The sequence below is a fragment of the Lampetra planeri genome, chromosome 38 (assembly GCF_965212315.1).
Source record: "Lampetra planeri chromosome 38, kcLamPlan1.2.h2, whole genome shotgun sequence".
Taxonomy (NCBI): Eukaryota; Metazoa; Chordata; class Hyperoartia; order Petromyzontiformes; family Petromyzontidae; genus Lampetra; species Lampetra planeri.
The window spans coordinates 7,931,861-7,953,278 of NC_136144.1; the positions used below are offsets into that span (position 1 = coordinate 7,931,861).

The 21,418-nt window shown below is 48.0% G+C and overlaps 1 non-coding gene across 1 annotated transcript; it reads right to left on the minus strand.

Moving 5' to 3' along the window:
• Positions 1-10,106: 10,106 nt before the first annotated feature.
• Positions 10,107-10,212, minus strand: LOC144731326 (U6 spliceosomal RNA). Its single transcript, XR_013587948.1, has one exon. It is a non-coding gene; the product is annotated as a U6 spliceosomal RNA (small nuclear RNA).
• Positions 10,213-21,418: the final 11,206 nt, after the last annotated feature.

A 21,418-nucleotide genomic window follows, 5' to 3' on the forward strand; every position in this document is an offset into this window, starting at 1 on the left:
AATTTGAAGACCCAATTTTCGCAACAAAATTGAGCGATTAGATACTCAATCGTGAAGACGTCAGAGTGCGCGTGGATTTTGGGGGAAACTGGCCGGAGGTCGAGAGGAATTCCGTTGAAGGGGCGTGCGATGGGACGCAGATTTCGAAGGCGCGCGAATCGCGGTATTCACCATTGCGAGACATTTGAGTTGCGCGCGTGTGTGTGTGCGTGTCTTTCTCCTGCTTTCGTCATTTTCTGCAGAAGTCTTCCCTCCCACCGTTTCCCTCCCAAAGCTCCAACGGGCTAATCACTCCCACGTGGGGAAGAGCGGATGGAGACACTGTTTCTCAAGGCCACCTGCTTTTTTCCTCCCCCCCCCCCACAAACTCCGGGCTTCGTGTCAGACCGGCTGGCGGGTGCCGAGACCCCCAGCAACAACAAAAAAAAACACGACTCCGAATAATAAAAAAAATGTGAGCGCAATACGCCACGAGCAACAATTGCCACGGCGGTCACGAAAAGTCCGCGCATCGGTCAGAGTTCAGAGAAAACTTGGGCCACGACATGACGCTTTGACAAAACAGCTCGGAAACAATACCCACGCACGCGCCAATATTTCGCGCATCCACTCACACACGCGCAATCGGAGGTCAAATATAAATGAAACGTTTAATTTTATCAGGTAAGGCCCACTGAGCTACATACATTTTTTTCAGAAGCGACCTGGCCACAAATGATAGCTTAACGATGTGGAAATTTATCGCAGACACATACTCTATAATGCATGATTCTAAATGTAGAGGGGAAAACTCCGACGACCCGGCGAAAAATCCACACGATCAAATATCCATCAGGACACGCAAACTCCAAATATACAGCAGGACACGCAAACTCCAAATATACAGCAGGACACGCAAACTTCAAATATACAGCAGGCATCAGGGTCAGGATCGAGCCCACGACCTCCTCCATACCAGGCGAGGTAGTTAACATCTCGCTACCGTGCAAATATATTCACAAGATAGTTGAGCACTGGTGAAGCAAGTCATATTTCATAATGACAAAAGAAGGTCTGGATGTGTAACCTAATAAAAAAATAATCATTTAGAACAAAAACATTTATAATCTGAAATTCGAGCCCGGATATGAAATTTCGGATTGATCCGAAAGTATAATGTCACGTGAAATGACATCGCGTATCTTTACTCACTTGCGTGTTGTCACGTGGCATCAGGTGCCATTGCTTTTGTTTGCACGGAAATCGGTGAAGTTGACATTTTAAACTATCCAATTTTTTATAATTATCCCAAGTCGCCTTTAAAGACCTGAAATATTTACATCTGAAAACAATCCCTATTCATGGGATATTGACGGGAGATAAATGACAGCTAGGAAGGAGATAAAGAGATGGATTTTAGAAAGGTCTGCATCTAATGGATTTTATCCGGGTCCTCTGGTTTTCCCCTCCACATTTAAAAACACGCGTTTAGAGTATTGGCTGCTATAAATATCCACGTGATAAGCCACTTTGTTGAGTTATCATTTGTAGCCAGATCGCTTCTGAAAAATAAGCTATATAGTTCAGTGGGCCTTACCTGCTGATATAAAAAGTTGAGTTGCGTTAAGTAATACATATATTCCAGGGTGACGCTTTAAATAGAAACTCAGACCTAGTCATAGATCAAGAACATTATGATATTGATGATGATAAAAAATGGTAAAGGTGCAGCCCTGAAATTTTTTGCTCACATTCCTGCTGGCTGAAGGGCCTCCACTAGAAGGAGCTCTATTGAGTATTTAGCTAGATGGACATTTCGTAAGGGGTGTGAGTACTCACACTTTACTCCACCACACATGCCGACATGGACAAGGTATCCACAAGAGGAACATGATTGGTCTTCGATGGTTAAAAATGAAACAAAAGTCACCACCACCTTGGGCTTATTTACCACTTTAAGTGTGACACAAACAATAAACGCGAGCCCACGCAGACACGTTGCTTCAGACCGTATTCTGTCTCGAGCCGCTCATGTCTACAGCTCTGCTTGCGTGCGTGTGTGTGAGTTGAGTTGTTCTCCACCCCACGTCCGGCCAGCACGTTTGGCTACGCACGCTTGCGGAAAGAAAGTTCCAAAATACGTGCAGCCCATGCCACACTGGATCGAGCGGGGAGGACCCTGGAAGCTCTCAAACGTTGTCTGCCTGCAAGAACTTCGCAAGATTACCGGAAGAAATGATGCCAGCTACGTTTAAGTCTAGATTGAAAACTCATTTCTTTTGAACTGCTTTTTGTGTTTAGTTTGTTGGCCGTCCATCGCGCCCTCTGATTAACACGATTGGCTACGTACGGTGTGAAAGAAGTTCAACATGCATACATAGAGACTGCTCCACCAGCATGTAAATGTGGAATGTCCACCACTGCTTCAAAACTGTTTGATGACATTGAGCACTTCCACATTGAGTATGCCTGCCACATACAACGTGTAAATGTAGTTAAAATATTTTTTTTAAAGTTACATTTAGTTTGTAACAGAAACCTACCCGAGGAGGAGCAGTTCCGAATCAGACTATTTATTTATACTGCAAGAATCCGATGAACTTTCAAGCTCTTTTTCACAGTTCACTCGGAGCATCCTCGACTCAATCCCCATGCTCAAAACCTCTCCTCCCCACCACCACACCACCCTTCCATCAACACCGCAGCTCACCGCCGGGGCAGATGTGTGCGTCCACGTGTGGAGGGAGCCTTGCGTTTGTCCCCAGAGAAGGAACGTCTGGAAATGGGAGAATCTGTGTAAACACACGCTCCCAAAGTCTATGCCTTGTTTGGAATCCAAACAAGGCCGCTTGTGCGTGCCACAAATGGAAACAGAACTTCTTTCTTGCTTGCAGTCATCGTGCGCGAGTGTGTGTGTGTGTTTCGCGCGTGCTTGTGTGTGTGTTTTGTCAGGGAGCGGTGGTGTTGCGGTTAGCGCGCTGCGCTACGAACCTGACGACCCGAGTTCGATTCCCGCTCATGGACAACACCAGTGACGATTATCTAAACCGGTCCTGGGCCTACCCTAGGTCGACTCAGCCTCAAATGAGTACCTGGCGGGGTGAGTAAAAACATCGCCACTGGGGAGACAAAGGCGGCCGGGCGTGGTGCTGTCCACCCACCCCCCCGTGTGCCGTGCCGGCCTTTATAGGTGCTCGCTAACAGCACTTGCCCCAACAGTCTGTTCAGGCTATACGGGGCGTCTTTGGTTTGTGTGTTTGTGCGTCTGTGTGGGGAGCGGTGGCGCAGTGGTTAGCGTTCTGCTGCGCTACGAACCCGGTGACCCGAGTTCGATTCCCGTGCATGACCAATAACGGAGATGAATATTTAAACTGGGATTGCCCCCCTCTCTCCCCCCCTCCGAGCCCCGAGGTCGACTCAACCTTCAAGTGGGTATCTAGTGATGTGTGTAAACATCGCCACTGGGGAGACAAAGGCGGCCGGGCAAAGAACCCCATATAAGTACTAATAGGGGTTTTCCCCGTTTTTCTGGCAACAAAACTGACACCTTTTGCAAGGAATCATGTTTACATTAACCACAATACTTGCAGCCTTTTGGCGTCATCTGGTCGAACACCATATGAGACTAGGCTCTAAAGAAAGCTGTCTCTGGTGTGGACCAATCGGTTTCAAAGATAATGCATAAATTATCAGAGTATTGTTTTTTGTTTGCATTTGACTGCAAGTATTGTGGTTAATGTGTAAGCATGATTCCTTGCAAAAGGTGTCAGTTTTGTTGCCAGAAAAAAGGGGAAAAACCCTATTAGTATATTTTGGTACTGGCAAAGGAGGTCCCATGATGAAACCCCATATAAGCCTACAGATACTATTGGCACAAGTGCTGTTGGTGTGCGCCCATCAATGCCAGCATAGGAGGTGGTGTGACCAACACCACGCCCGACTGCCTTTGTCTCCCGAGTGCTTGTGTGTGTGCGTTTTTTTATTATTATCCACCACACCAGGTAGTCAATTCAGGCCTGAGTCGATCTAGGGGAGGCCCAGGCGCCGCAAATCAGACATCACGTGACGTCACCCCAATACATTTGCGATCACGCAGAAATCTTCAGACGCGGTCACAGGTATTTGCATCTGCGCGGGAGGCAATGCGAGCGAAAGTTTTTTTTGATAGGAAACCTTTCACTCAAAGGGTCCGACGCCGCGCCACTTGGAAGCCTCTCTGTTTACGGAGAAACAAGCCAACCCAAAAGGGCGACTTCACTTTTGCCACTTATCCACAAGGGTCCCCAACACCCTCCACTCTCTCTCCACCCACCCCGCCCCTTGTTTGCAGGGCAGAAGGCAGCAGGATTCCGCGCGTTGTGGTGTGGCCGCGACTGTAATCTTGGATTGCAAAATTCGGAGGGGTGTGGGAAGCATGCAATCGGCTGACTTCCTCTTCTTCTAGGGATTGCGTTCATATTTAAAACGAGTATGATACAAAAAAATTAAAATAATGATGATGATTCGAGTGACAATTTAAAGGGCAAATAATAATAATAATACATTTGGAATTTGCGACAATTTGAGAAATTGCTCATTATGAACGCAATTCTAAGTCAGATCACCGTTCAGGTCGTGATTTTAGATCATTACTTTGCCAATACCGAATACGGTACTGCGCCGTATTACTCCTACAACTTTTGAATGATCAGCAATCCAGACAAATGCAACCCGGAATGCGCCCGGATCATATGTTAGGCCGCTGACCAGCGTGGTGAAGTATGGTCAAAACGTCATCACTGCCTGCACGGCGTGGTGGGGAGACCTTCATCCAGCAGTGGATTGACAGACTGCCCACAAAACAGACTGCCCACAAACAGCAGAAAGCCACGACTCCCATGATTCCTTGCATGCATGTCATGTGACATGCATGATCACCACATTTCATGTACGATGCTCTCAGCCTTGTTTAGACTACCAGCTCGGAAGAGCTGAATGTGTTGCCATATTCTTGTTTATACCACCACCATCATCATCATCAACCAACAAAGATCCCCCGTATAGCATTCAAAGACTGTAGGGGCAAGTGCTGTTAGCAAGCACCAATGAAGGCCGGCACGGCACACGAGGGGGTGGGTGGCCAACACCACCGCCCGGCCGCCTTTTGTCTCCCAAGTGGCGATGTTTTTACATACCACACCAGGTACCCATTTGACTCTGAGTCGACCTAGGGGAGGCCCAGGACCGGTTCAGATAGTCGTCAGTGGTGTTGGCCGTGAGCGGGAATCGAACTCGTGTGGCCGGGTTCGTAGTGCAGCGCGCTACCCGCTACACTACCGATCCCCACACCATCATCATGGTGCCCTGCATGTGAAAGGGTCGCGTGGCATGGTGTTAACTCCCTCGCCTGGTATACAGGAGGTCGTCGTTTCAATCCCGACCCTGACGCCTGCTGCTGTCTATTTGGAGTTTGCGTGTTCAACTCCCTGGGTCGCGTGGAAGGGACGGGCAGAAGAATATACAGAGGGGGTGGGGGGCTACGTGAGCACAGGGCCACGCTGTGGGAGGGAGCTTCTTCCGAGTGTGCCGGTGTGGAGCTGTGTTGCTGGAACAATAAAGTTCCCTTTCCAGGACCACTCGGGTGGACGACCTTCCGCATGCGTCCCGCATGGATGTGAGTCGTGCCTTGCTGCCGCTGTTTGTTCCGTCGCCGCAGCAACAGCAGCAGCATCAGCAGCAGCATCAGTAGCAGCATCAGCAGCATCAGTAGCAGCATCAGCAGCATCAGTAGCAGCGGTAGCAGTAGCATCAGCAGTAGCAGCAGTAGCATCAGTAGCAGCAGTATCAGCAGTAGCAGGAGTAGCAGCAGTAGCATCATCAGCAGTAGCAGCATCAGCAGCAGCATCAGTAGCAGCATCAGCAGCAGCATCAGTAGCAGCATCAGCAGCAGCAACGGCATCAGTAGCAGCAGTAGCAGCATCAGCAGTAGCAGGAGTAGCAGCAGGATCAGCAGCACCAGCAATAGCAGCAGTAGCATCAGCAGTAGCAGCATCAGCAGCATCAGCAGTAGCAGCATCAGCAGTAGCAGCATCAGTAGTAGTAGCAGCAGCATGAGCAGCATGAGCAGCAGGAGCAGCAGGAGCAGCATCAGTAGCAGCAGCAGCATCAGCAGTAGCAGCAGCATCAGCAGGAGTAGCAGGAGCAGCAGCAGTAGCAGCATCAGTAGTAGCAGCAGCATGAGCAGTAACAGCAGCATGATCATCAGCAGCAGGAGGAGCAGCAGCAAGAACAGCAGGATCAGCAGCAGCAGCAGGAGTAGCAGCAGCAGGAGCAGCAGCAGCAGCTGCACCCCTTTGCGTGTGGTCGCGTCTCTCTGTTGCCAGCCTGCAAAGGCATTCTCCGATTGCGATGGGGGGCGGCGGGGGGGAGTTTTCTCATCACTTTACAGAAAGTGTTGGGTTTGAATAGCGCACGCACATGCGCAGTCATCACCTCGTGATACGGCAACTCGTTGCAACGGTAGCCTCATTTACTTGATACAGCTGTCGTGGCTGTGACGGTTCCACCTGAAGACGGAGGCTCGTGTTGCTTCCGAAACGTCGTGAATTTTTTAATTTGTTTTATTTTACTTTTATTAATTAAAACATTTTTTACCTACGTGACTTTACCGAAAAAAACCTAAGAATAAAAAAAACGGTAGTTTGCTTTTCGGACAATTTTTCAGGACACGTCCGTTCCGCCTACCGAGGGATGCACCTTCGATTAAGCACGGTTGGCTACCTCCGGTGCGATGGAGGTTGAAGATGCATTATGTGCATGCCCGCAATCGGCGTACGGGATCGCTTTCGGGAAAGGTGCACAGACATTGGGCCAAGGGAATCACTTCGCTGCGTGTTCTTTGTCCTGACGGTGAATTAAGCACAGCAGAGAAAAAAAACTTGATTTGGAGCTTTTGTGACTGCAGGAATTATTCTTTGGTTCTTTCGGTAAAGTCACGTGAAATGTAATGCAATGCAACACAGAGGGTCGGTCAACACACAATTAACGCATAGCCTGGTTGATTACGTTCTTCCAAGATTGCTAAATTAGAAGTTAAGTGTGAAATTTGAAAAAACACAGACACGAAGACCGATACACAAGCAGAGAGAGAGATAGAGACAACGAAAAAACCCAGAGAGAGAGAGAGAGAAAAAACTAACTTAAAACTTCCCCGTAGAAGTGCTTCAAACTTGATTTGGAGCTTTCGTGACTGCAGGAATTATTCTTTGGATCTTTCGGTAAAGTCACGTGACTTTACCGAAAGAACCAAAGAATAACACAGCAGAGAAAGTGAGCGAGTCAGAGACACGGAGGATGGGGGGGGGGGAGAGACTTGTTGGATATTGCTGGGATCTGTTTCAGGGAGGGCTGATTGATGACTGCCAGGTGGGTGTGTGTCCGTAACCACCCCCCCCTGACCCTCGCTTCAAATCTTTTGTCCACCGGTTGCCTCCGTCGCAAGTGTTTGAGGATCAGTGTCAGGCCGAGGAGGAGGAGGAGGGGGAGAAAAAAAACCGAGAGATCGCGTTGGCACCTGTTGGTTCGGCCTGGCCGCAGCAGCGGGCTTGTAAACGGCACGAGTGATGGTGAATTTCACGCACCCACCCACCACCCCCCCTATCTCCGAATGACCCTGCACCGTTCACAGTGCCGGATTAAGCTAGTGCAGGGCCTGTAGCGTATCTTATAAAGGGGCCCTAAATAAAATAAAATACAAAAACACGATTTAATTTTTGACTTGTATTGAAGAGTAATTGTATTTTTAAATCCTTTATATTAAGTTCACTTGCTTGCTTGCTTAGGACCGTGCAAATCTTTCGGTCGTTTTTTAACCCACTTCCCGTGATCCAATCGAGCTGACATTTTCCACACAGACTCGTTGTGCGTGACAATAAATGTTCGTGAAATTAATTTTTTCCCAAAATTTTACACTTTTTAGGACAAAAATATTATATTTAATTACCAATTGCTTAATGCTGCCATGCAATCATCTGACCCATAGGTGGCAGCCATCTCAAGCCAGAGGACGAGAGGACTCTAGCCACCACGCATATAAAGGATTTATAGTGAAAAACTTTGTTTTTACGGGTTATACTTGTTTCATTTGCTATACAGCCAGATAATACGACAAATCTCTAACCTTAAACGCCCAGTCGTTCATAAAAGTTGAAGGCGGTATAGTACTATAGTAATAGAGCAAGTGCAGAATCACTGAACCGGAATTGATAGCTTGAAAGCACTTAGCGCGGGGCCCTTGAAAGTGCGGGGCCCGTAGCTGCTACATATGTAGCTGCTACATGCGTAGTAGCTATTACATATGTAGTAGCTGCTACATGTGTAGTAGCTTCTACAAATGTAGTAGCTACTTTTGCTACTACGATAATCCGGCACTGCCCGTCCACCCTCCGATCCTGTGACTTGAATCAACGCCGTAAACGTAGCCTCGATGGCCGGTTCACTCAGAATTTGCCCAATTCCCATCAAATGTCGCAAGCTAAGGAGGACCGAGTCTGGATAGCGCTCGAACGAGATGAGCAGGGTGCGTAAAGCAAAAATGAAATGTGTCGCAGGCCCGCCGCCTGGCCAACCAAACAATACGCACATCGAAAAATATGAACAGGTTTTAGCCTCTTCTTGGTTCTTTCGGTAAAGTCACGTAGAATGGAAATAATAAAATAATAAAAATAAAACATAATAAAATAATTCTCACGATGCTGTCTTTCTGACAGACCTGGTCTTCACCTGAGGACGGCTGCTTGCGTTGTGGCCGAAACGTCGTGAGAATTATTTTATTATGTTTTATTTTTATTATTTTATTATTTCCATTCTACGTGACTTTACCGAAAGAACCAAGAAGATGAATCCCTGCAGTCACGAAAGCTTCAAATCGAAGGTTTTAGCCTTTCTGGCAAATAAACAGGTTAAATTCCGATTTTAAGCTTTCGTGACTGCAGGAATTCATATTCTTGGTTCTTTCCCTTCTACGTGACTTTACCGAAAGAACCAGGAATAACAAAACAGGTGTTAAGATGTTCAAACACCAAATAGCCAAATAGAAACCTTTTGCAAGGTGGGTGGGTGGGGGGGCTGATATTGCACAGGGAGGGCCCCATTAACTTCCTTTCATCAGGAACGCATGCCAACCAAGCAACATTCCTTGTAATGACCGGAGCCCAGCCCGACAGAGGCAAACGTAGCGCACGATCAGCGACGCTTCATGCAAATGGCCCATTGAGGTATGGCGACAGAGCAACCTTCTAGTTTTTTTTTTATCCCCCCCCCCTTCTTTCCCAAGGGCGACTCGGAAAAGTTTGGGAAGGCGCGCGTGTCACAATCTCTCTCTCAGTCCCATCACGCGTGTCACCATCTCTCTCTCAGTCCCATCGCGTGTCACAATCTCTCTCTCAGTCCCATCGCGTGTCACAATCTCTCTCTCAGTCCCATCGCGTGTCACAATCTCTCTCTCAGTCCCATCGCGTGTCACAATCTCTCTCTCAGTCCCATCGCGTGTCACAATCTCTCTCTCAGTCCCATCGCGTGTCACAATCTCTCTCTCAGTCCCATCGCGTGTCACAATCTCTCTCAGTCCCATCGCGTGTCACAATCTCTCTCTCAGTCCCATCGCGTGTCACCATCTCTCTCTCAGTCCCATCGCGTGTCACAATCTCTCTCAGTCCCATCGCGTGTCACCATCTCTCTCTCAGTCCCATCGCGTGTCACAATCTCTCTCAGTCCCATCACGCGTGTTACCATCTCTCTCTCTTTTTTACGATCAGTGGAAACAAGAAGATGCTCGGTGTATTCGGAACTTTGCTTCGTTCATCATTTCGTATTTTTTTTTTAAATAACGTTGCTTCATGTAAACCGCCACCTCTCGCTCACTCTCTCGCTCTCTCTCTTTCTGCACACAGCCCTTCTCGCAGTCCGACGGCCTCCGACGGGTAGCTCATATCAGCATGCAAAGCTCCCCGTCATCTGCCACCGAGCACACGGCCTCCTCCATCACCCACTGCTCTTTGAATGCCGGCACGGCGTGGGTCAGCCGCGCATGGCGGAACTCCAGCCAACACACCCTGACTCCGACCAGAGCGCGGAAGATGCCCAGGCTGAAAAATATGGAACGCTTCACGAATTTGCGTGTCATCCTTGCGCAGGGGCCATGCTAATCTTCTCTGTATCGTTCCAATTTTAGTCTATGTCCTGCCGGAGCAAGTCCCATCACGCGTGTCACCATCTCTCTCTCAGTCCCATCACGCGTGTCACCATCTCTCTCTCAGTCCCATCACGCGTGTCACCATCTCTCTCTCAGTCCCATCACGCGTGTCACCATCTCTCTCTCAGTCCCATCACGCGTGTCACCATCTCTCTCTCAGTCCCATCACGCGTGCCACCATCTCTCTCTCAGTCCCATCACGCGTGCCACCATCTCTCTCTCAGTCCCATCACGCGTGCCACCATCTCTCTCTCAGTCCCATCACGCGTGTCACCATCTCTCTCTCAGTCCCATCACGCGTGTCACCATCTCTCTCTCAGTCCCATCACGCGTGTCACCATCTCTCTCTCAGTCCCATCACGCGTGTCACCATCTCTCTCTCAGTCCCATCACGCGTGTCACCATCTCTCTCTCAGTCCCATCACGCGTGTCACCATCTTTCTCTCAGTCCCATCACGCGTGCCACCATCTCTCTCTCAGTCCCATCACGCGTGTCACCATCTCTCTCTCAGTCCCATCACGCGTGTCACCATCTCTCTCTCAGTCCCATCACGCGTGTCACCATCTCTCTCTCAGTCCCATCACGCGTGTCACCATCTCTCTCTCAGTCCCATCACGCGTGTCACCATCTCTCTCTCAGTCCCATCACGCGTGTCACCATCTCTCTCTCAGTCCCATCACGCGTGTCACCATCTCTCTCTCCCTCTCTCAGTCACATCGCGCTGGGGTAGGGCGGCAGCTAGGGGGCCATCCATTCAGTACGTACGCATGGAGGGGTGAGGAGGGGGGGGGGGTTAACCCAAATGCGTTGCTTGCGTATGGGGAGTCTACTCGCAATGGGGGGGGGGGGGGGTGAAGCCTCGAAAATAATTTGTCTACATTGGCCCTCAATAGAGTTAGATAGTCCGGCGGTGGACTATCTGTTTGCTTAAACACGTCAATATTATTAATCCTTGATCGTTTCTGCGTAGATTAAATATCGGCCGTTCTATAGGATTCGGGGGAGGAGGGGGGGTTGGTGTAAAAAGTCCGCGTGCGGACAGGGAAGGGGGGGAGGGGGGGGTCAAGCTTTGACAGATTTTTGCGCACCGACTAAATGGATGTCCCCCTTGCACGCATGGCCAACATGTGTCAAGCCGAGTGGTCGAGTGTCTGGGCTGTGAGACCCCTGACGATGCCGCCTTCTCCACGCGATTGTGTTCAGGGCATGCGCTCCTCACGCCCCGACAAATGCCTCCCCCCTCCTCCTCCTCCTACTCCTCCACCGCCCATGACTTTACACGTGTCCTTTACGTGCCGACACACATGTCACGATGCCCTGACAGGCATGGTTAGGCCCTAACACGTGTTCCCCGTGCGCTGACACGTGTATTGTCCGTCACACACGTAAGTAGATATTGCTGCCACGGCTCTAGCCTGTGGGCAACTCGACTTGTGATGTGCCACGTCTAGTGAGATCATGGTAGCTGAGCCGGGTTGAGCGTGGGCAGCATCGCTTTTCTTTTTATTTCTCAACGAGTGCCCTGGTTTGGGCATGTTTTGCCAATTTCTTTCTGAGTACGCGTACAGCATTTTGAATGTGTGCAAACATAAAAACAGTGTCTGCCTAAAACCCGCGGTACACGATGGGGGAAACGCTTCAACTCCACGTGTACTACTACCATTACTACTTTTATTTGACCAGGCAATGCCCACTGGTATATGCTGCTCTTTCGCAGAAGCGACCCGGCCACAAATGATAGCTGAGCGAAGTGGCTTATCATCACGTGGTAATGCACAACCGCCAAATACTCTAAACGGCGTCTTGATTCCACATGTGGAAGGAGGACACCGGAGGACCCGGAGAAAAATCCACACGACCACGGGGAGAGAGACACGCAAACTCCACATATACAGCAGGTGTCAGGGTCGGGATCGAACCCACGACCTCCTGTATACCAGGCGAGATCGTTAACATCTCCTAGCCACCGTGATGATGATGATGATAGTGAGAGACACGCAAACTCCACATATACAGCAGGTGTCAGGGTCGGGATCAAACCCGCGACCTCCTGTATACCAGGCGAGATCGTTAACATCTCCTAGCCACCGTGATGATGATGATGATAGTGAGAGACACGCAAACTCCACATATACAGCAGCAGGTGTCAGGGTCGGGACCGAACCCACGACCTCCTGTATACCAGGCGAGGTAGTTAACGTGGTTAATGTGCTCAACAATTGAACGTGCGTTTAAGCAATGGGCATTTATCCTCTTCCAAGTGGTTGTAGTCGATGTGGTGACGTTGAACGCAATTGCTGTTGATTGTTGATGTACCTAATTTAGTTTGTACTTCATATTCCATTTGTGTAAACGTGTTGCTTCTCTTCATGGTGTTTGTTGATGTTTTTTTACATCAAAGCAGTTTATTTAATTTTGCGGTAGAACAGTGGCGATTGGCGCATAGCTGTGGACCTATTCAGTTTAACCCAAATTCGTGTCCAGGGAAATTGAGTTGTCAGCTCCATTTCAATACGGACACCATTTTTTGTCTATTTGTTTGTCTTTCTCCCTTGTGATGGGGCGAACGTTTGTGTAGGACGAACGTTTAAATTTCTAAGGGCACGGGGTGACCAATAAGGTCTGAATTGTCGCGTAATAAGGTAGGGCACTGATAAGATGTTCATGGGTATGGTGGTGCAATGGTCGGCATGCTGCAAGGATAAACCCAACAAAACCATCGTTCCGTTTCCCGGCCACAGCTAACATCAGTGGGCCTGGGCCCAGACCTCACGAACCCTTCACTTACCAGCGTGGTGAAGTATGGACGAAACAAAAAAAGCCGTGGGTGACATGGCTTCGGGAGACATTCGTCCAGGAGTGTCCTGACAAAGGGCAGCGAATGAATCAAATGACGTTGCACGTTGATGTTGTACAAGTTGCTTATTTAAAACATTCACGAGTTTTCCCTTGTCACCCAGGCCTCCCGAAATAAAGACGCCTGTAGCTTCTGGAAGGGACCAATGGAAACAGACTGTTGCATTCATGGCACTGCACGTGATATTTTGACCATAACCATATTGACAAAATAAATACTAAATATGTTTTTAATGTGGTTCCAGCTTGAGATGATTTACAGATCATTTGCTGAGTATGTTTTACTTGAGAGGAAACCAAAGTGTCCAGTTAAAGCCTACAAACACCGTGGAATAACACTCACACTGCACATAGAACATTGCGCAACCTACTTACTGAACTGCCTCATGTGCGGTTATCTGGCTTGACCACCAGAATGTGAATTTGCAGTTGATGCTCTGCATCTACATCAGCCGTACGAAAGAAGAAGGTTGCCCAATGACAGCAGCCGCCATTCGCCACTAAGTGATGGTGCTGTCACCACACTGCCTGTGCCAGGCTAGGTGCACCATGAGGCCACGTGAAGTTGTAGAAGGCTCGCTGGTATGAGGTTAGCTGATGAATAGCCAGTCTGTATTGCCCAACAGGTGTGGATCTAACACACATCATTATGAACTCCATATCTGGATGCTTCGTCTACCTGGTCACGTGACAATAAACACATGCATCAATGTAGTCCACCTGGTTATCCCAGAAGTCTTCTCAGACCGAGCCGTCGTCTGGGCAATCTCCACTGATGCCAACGCATTTCACCATCGCTTCTTTCCTTCTGACAGATCCCGCAACTGTTGCATAGTTGACACCCGACCTCCGTGGACCGCTCTTAAAGTATCCCACCATCTGGTCATAGGTCACAGACCTCTGGGTGCCACTCCAAAAGCCTCTCTCTGTGACCTCCTCCTCCGTCCTGCACACGTGTCCCACCCATCACAACCTCCTCGTCCTGATTGCGTTTGCAGCGCTTCGCTGTCACGGTCTATTCCAAGCATCCTGCTTAAAATTCCTTGCATCTTCTGCACGCACTTACATTCAGAGTCAAGCTCTCTGACCCATGCGGAGACACGTACTCCTGTATTGCTTGTTACAGTTTTTCTAACTAGATGCATGGAATGCATTGTTTTTGTATCTATGTGTGCCCAATCAGAACTCCTGAAAAACAGTGCCATCGCCCTGCTCTTCGTGAATGGCCCGCAGAAGAGATTATCACAGAGCTACTTCCAAGTGATGTCCGGTACCCAGACGTATTAGGGGGCACGATGGAGAAACAGTTCATTGCACGACAGTCAAACTCATACGTTTTAACACGTAGGGCTTTCGCGACCAATGTTATTCATAATAAAAGCTATGTTGGGTTAGATCGTGTAAACGTAAACGTGACGTTAACCCACCACCACTACCACCACAGCCAATCGGTAAGGTTTGCCACGTAAACAGAATGTGCCAATTAGTTACTACTTCAGCACACGGGTGCGGTTAAATTTGTCGGAGATGGGATTTGGTAAATTAAGTGTGAATCAGATTCAGCACGAAGGGTATTGTTTCTTGTGCAGTCATTGGTGACTGGGACGAGACCATCCAATCACTTTGCTTGAGAGCCCGTCTTAATCACGACGCGGCTAAAACCCAGATTCAAATCCAGAATCTCAGTGGTGCCAACTCAGCGCTTCGACTCCCGAGCAATCTGGCCCACCTCTCCCCATGCTTTCCGAAATAAACACACGTGCGTACGTTGAACTTCTTTCGCACCGTACGTTACGTAGCCATTCGTGCGAATCAATAACCGTGCTAACGAATACAACTCAATGCGTTCGTCGATAACACCGCGGCCTTACAAGAATGCACATTTAAAAATGCGACGTTTTAAGGCAATGGCTCTTCTTCGTGACATATCAACAGAGCCTTTGCCCCGTAACGTCACCTAATCACGCATTTTTCCATCCAAGGCCACGGTTTTGTTGACGAGTGCGTGGAGCTCCACGTCATCCATTCTCGTGTACCGCTGCCAACACAGCGGCATCACAACCACCACCAACGATGGTCTGATGTAGTCCTTGCAGTGTTGTCGAGAATAAATGAACGCAGACTCTACGTTACACGTATATTTATATATATTTATAGTGCCTGTTTTGCAATCCTATTGAACTGTTGTTTTTAGAAACCGCCGGATAATGGAGGCTTAGTGGCTATTTAACAGGTCGGAACATTTAAAAACGTCGCGGCGTATGGATTGCAGAGTGGCATTTAAAGCCTCTCGCAAAGTGGCCGTCGTCGGGAGAGCGCGGAGTGTGTGTCTCTCCTCGAGAGCCGTGGCAGGAGGTTGCTTTCGTAACGCCTCCTCCGCATTAGGGGCGCGGGAAATGGCTCCTAACGAGCGCCGCGTTGGTGAATAATGGATGGCCGTAAAGAATCAGTCAAGTGCAATCGCTCCAGCCACGGCGTGTTTTTTTTTATGGCTGCATAAAGGTGTTAGTGCTGGGGTTCTTTGAAAAAGAAGAAGACAAAAACAGCGCTCTTTTCAATTAGAGGGTGCCTAAATAATGCACGAGCAGCGCTTCTGGGTCGAGGAGCTCAATAAAAGACTTGACATGCATCAGCGTCTCCATTGTCTTAGTGGCAGATGATGATTGATGATGATGACGACAAAGACGACGATGGCAATAACGATGATGGTGGTGTGAAAAAGGAAAATAAGCGAGGATGCGCCGATGGCTTGTTGGGTGGTGTTATTTCTTTCCACTCTCCCGCCTCTTACACTGGTCAACACACGTTTTCTGGCATAAGGTATTCCAACGGTTGTAAGGTAATTTTTGGGTGATGATTCCAAATCTGGCATCAGTTTTTGTCTATCACATCAGGTTTTTGAGATATCAAATATTGCATTTTCAATAAAAACTGCAGAAGAAAAATATTAAATAAATGTGGATATCTACATAAAAATACAGCACCATATTTTAACACTAAAGCAGTCACTGACTCGCAACAACTTGCCATCATAAGTGACAGAGTTAATTTCGGGTAAAACCAATGAAAATGGGGTATGCCGATAGCATAAAAATGAGATGTGATAGAGCAAATCTGAGATCAGATTTGGAATCAGCACCCAGAAATTAGTCTAAAACAGCTGCAAAAGTCCAGGCCAGAATTTTTAATTTTTGTTGACCAGTGTTATTGACGTGGGCCCTGCTACGCCTGCTCGTGCCGTGTGTAGTTCGGCACGGTGTCCGACGGTTTTCCGCCACCACGAGTTCAGACCCCCCCCCCCCCCCGATGGTCCCGGCACGCGGGGCGAAACGTCGGGACGTGGTGCCGAACAGCGCGTCGGAGAAATTAAACGCCCGAAAAAAAAAACGACGTCAACAAAATAATATAAATCTAGATTTGAAGCTTTCGTGACTGCAGGAATCCATACTCTTTGGTTCTTTCGGTAAAGTCACGTAGGTAGACAAATAAAATAAAATTATATATTTTTTGTTGCCACGATTCAATTTCCGCTGGCGCGTGTCTGTGACTTGTCAGAATTTGGCTGCACGAATTGTACGCACGTACGTGTGTTGAGTTTCCATCGCAGCGTACGGAGCCGACCGCGCTGATCGGGGGTGCGGTGCGTGACTCGTGCCGTAGAAATCGCCACGTTCATTCGTCCGTTATCGCACACACGAGGGCTTCCCCATATGAAGTCGCGTCCAGTAGTAATGGGAGCGAGGGACGCTCCTCACGCCACAGAAGGGATCTTTGGGAGCGTTGTTGTTTTTGCTTGTGATGCTTGCCCGTCTGGAACCACAGTCCTAAATCACGATTTAAAGCTTTCGTGACTGCAGGGATTCATCTTCTTGGTTCTTTCGGTAAAGTCACGTAGAATGGAAATAATAAAATAATAAAAATAAAACACAATAAAATACAATTCTCACGACGTTTCGGCCACAACGCAAGCAGCCGTCCTCAGGTGAAGAACAGGGCTGTCGGAGAGACAGCGTCCTAATGTTCTTCACCTGAGGACGGCTGCTCGCGTTGTGGCCGAAACGTCGTGAGAATTTTATTTTATTACGTTTTATTTTTTATTATTTCGCTTCTACGTGACTTTACCGAAAGAACCAAGAAGATGAGTCTTAAATCATTCGCAACAATTTTTTTTCATATTTAGACGTTCGTGGATGTTGATCTTGCAAGGGCAACAACGATAGTTCTAAAGCTAGAGTTATTGTTAAAAAATATATGTTCTTATATTTCCACCAAATCTTGCTTTGGGAGTCATGTTATGAGGCTCAAGCAGCGGTTTTAAACCTGGGAGAACAGCGCCTCTCTGGATGGGCGCAGGCTACTGGCATGGATACCGTGCAGGGGAAAATATTAATGCAACGCTCAGTAAATAGTGTGCGTATATATGTAGCCTCATTTAGGCTGATGTTGTGTTACTTTACAAAATCCGAAACTTCAGCAAGATTGAGCGAAGTGTGGGGTTTATCAGAGGGGCATCCCAACATGTGTAGTTATCTATGCAGACAATGCCGCTACTGCAGGTCAATATAATTTCTAGACTTTTGAATGATGCCCAACGGAAGCTGCCATCGGTTTTAAGTGTTAAACCTATGATGTTTCTTGGCTTTTGGTCATAGTGGTTGTCCTATGGAGAGATGCCCCCCCCCCACTCCCCCCATCCCATGGTATATTCACCACAAGCCCAGAGCACATCTGAACCTCATGGCGGGACCCCGGGGTCACGAATAAACGGAAGTGAAAATCGTAATTAATTAAATCTTGACATAAAACTTTCGTGACTGCAGGAATTCATATTCGTTGGGTCTTTCGGTAAAGTCACGTAGATAGGTTCAAAGAAAATAACAAAAAATATAAAAAAACAATACGTAATTAATAAATGTATTTTTCCCGACTCCGTCCCACCGCGCACATAAACGCCACGACCCACCTGGCGAGGATCATTCTGTTGTCATGTCCAAGCACAGCAGCGAGGACGAATGCGCAGAAGAGCTGAACAAGCGAATGCACTCCATGCTCGGGTATGGGCAGGATCATGAGTCTTATCCAAAGCTGCTCAAACTGCCTACACGACTTAAGTCCTTTATTTGTCATCACGGTCTGCATAATAGAGTGAAACTGCTCTCTTATCTGCATTATTATTTGAGACCTACCAATGTCTGCAGCCAGGATCAATCGATGACAATCCTATTACCTGCAGATATTTAACAGATGAGATGCGTTGCACCGTTAATTCCTCCTGTTTGATAATACTTATCTTGTCCGTATGCATCTGTGCAGATTTTGTTGCAGTTAAGCCATAGTCCCCACATACCGCTCGTATCAATGCGGATAAGAGGAGCGGCGACCCACTACTCTGTAGAGTAACATTTGCATAAACGCTTGTCACAATATAGACTTAAAGCTTTCGTGACTGCAGGAATTCATATTTTTTGGGTCTTTCGGTAAAGCCACATATCTTCTCAGCAGCTCTCCCGCGTTATTTCTCACCTGATGACGATTGCTTGTGTTGCGATCGAAACGTCGTGATATTGTTCTTTTTTTATTATTTGATCTATGTACGTGGCTTTACCGAAATACCCAAAGAATATGCTTGTTAGAATATCAGCGGCGCATTGAAAACGCGTGCTATGTTATGTAATGTTTACAAAGTGTGTTCACAAATCCACACTGAGAAACACGATGATTGACAGAGGGGTGCAAATATTTTTTTCGATAGTGTAGTTAATTAGGGGTACTGCAGTTTCAAAGGCATAGTTTAACAAGACTACACTTGCCACCATCCTTCAAACCCATTGGTGTTAAAAAGCTATTTTTTTGTTTACATTATAATATAATGTTTAAATTATAATATAATGTAAACATTATACACTTTCGTCAATGCACTGCAGGATGAAGACTCCTACAACGCTTTTAGGGCCGTCCATAAATGACGTCACGCACCTAGGGGGGGGGGGGTCCGACATTTCTGACGATGTGTGACGGGGGGGGGGGGTGAGAAATGTGACGTCACATCAAAATGCTTAACTTTAAATAAATACAGACAACACGTTCTACTTAATTAAAAAGACTTTTTAATAAATGTTTTCTCCTACAACATCAGAGTGCAGCGCCACATTAAATACGCACTACAATGACAATAGTTTAAAGCGATTTGAAGCATGTTTTATTTTCAAAATGAAAATATGGTTGGGGGGGGGCAGAGCTTTGTGACGTCATATATGAGGGGGGGGGGGGTCTGACTTTTTATGACGCCGTGTGACGAGGAGGAGGGGGGGGTTAAAAATCGTCCAAAATCGCGTGACGTCATTTATGGACGGCCCCTTTTCTCATCGTGCGGGGATCGCATGACCATACTTCACCGCCCCGGTCAGTGCGGGTTCTTCTCCCGGAATTCAAATTCAAGGGGCTCGGCAAATGCCGGCTTGGTGTTGAGACAGTGTCCACTGTGGGTCTGCCCGAGTTAACCCCGCACCCCCCCACCCCCATCCCGTCCACTGCCCTTGAACACGAGGACATGGGATTTGCCACCATAGGGGGCTGCGCTGAAAGCAAAAGGCGTTGACGCAACACCGCAGAGTCTTAAAGGATCACAGCGGCGAGATGATGTATTACGGAGCGATTGCAACGAACTCAGGAGAAGGTATAAGAGCTGTGCGGGATTACATTAATGGACTGCAGACATCGAGAGTGCTCGGCGGGGCTTTTACGTGCGGCTATGCATCCCCTCCTTCATTTGGCAGGCACGCAATCGGGGAGAGTAATGTACAAGCGATCACACCGTCCCGTGTCTCCACACGTAAACAACGATGTTGCCCTGCATATCGGCCCGGCCGGCTGGCTTTCCGGACCGGCATTAGCCATCAGCATTTGTTTAAGAGTATTGATCTGGAAATCCGATAGGTCAATGGACCGAAAGACATTGAAATTCATTTGTTGGAGGCACAGAATGGAGTTCCGTTTTATTATTGTTTTGCCCATGATGCTACACAGTAGAAGCACAAAGAGACTGCATACGAAATGTACATTAGTCCGTGGGTCAGAGCAAAATTCAGCACTGTACAACCAGAGGACGGCTGCTTGCGTTGTGGCCGAAACGTCGTGAGAATTATTTTATTTTATTATGTTTAATATTTATTTTTTTATTACTTCCCTTCTACGTGACTTTACCGAAAGAACCAAGAAGATGAATCCCTGCAGTCACGAAAGCTTTAAATCGTTATTGCATATTTCAATTTTATTGGCGATTTAAAGCCAAATGTTCCCATCGCTTGCGGCACCAGCGAGTAAAAATGGTTGTGGTCTAGGCTCATGGACTGCGTAGCTCTGAGATGTTAGCTACCTCGCCTGGTATACAGGAGGTCGTGGGTTCGATCCCAACCCTGACGCCTGCTGCTGTATATTTGGAATTAGCGTCTCTCTATCATCATCACGGTGGCTAGGAGATGTTAACTACCTCGCCTGGTAAACAGGAGGTCGTGGGGTTCGATCCCAACCCTGACGTCTGCTGAAAATTTGGAATTTGCGTGTCGCTCTCTCTCTCATCATCATCACGGTGGCTAGGAGATGTTAACTACCTCGCCTGGTATACAGGAGGTCGTGGGTTCGATCCCGACCCTGACGACGCCTGCTGCTGTATGTTTGTAGTTTGCGTCTCTAACTCATCATCATCATCACGGTGGCTAGGAGATGTTAACTACCTCGCCTGGTATACAGGAGGTTGTGGGTTCGATCCCGACCCTGACGCCTGCTGCTGTATATTTGGAATTTGCGTCTCTTTCATCATCATCATCACGGTGGCTAGGAGATGTTAACTACCTCGCCTGGTATACAGGAGGTCGTGGGGTTCGATCCCGACCCTGACGCCTGCTGCTGCTGTATATTTTGAGTTTGCGTCTTTCTATCATCATCACGGTGGCTAGGAGATATTAACTACCTCGCCTGGTATACAGGAGGTCGTGGGTTCGATCCCGACCCTGACGCCTGCTGCTGTATATTTGGAGTTTGCGTGTTCCTCCCTCCGTGGTCACGTGGTTTTCACTCCGATTCCTTTGGGGTTTCCCTCCACATTTAGAATCCACATCACGCGTTTAAAACATTTGGCTGCTATACATTTACACGTGATAAGCCACTTCATCGGGCCAAAGCCGGCCCAGCCACTAAGCGACCCTTGTAATTGCAAAAGGCCCCGTGGCCAGCAGAGGGCCCCCTAGAGTCACTGCTAGCTAGTGGGTGAAAAAAATCATACATCAAAGGGGCCTCCAACCAAATTTTGCTTAGGGTCCCCAAAGGTCTAGGGGCCGGTTCTGCATCGGGCT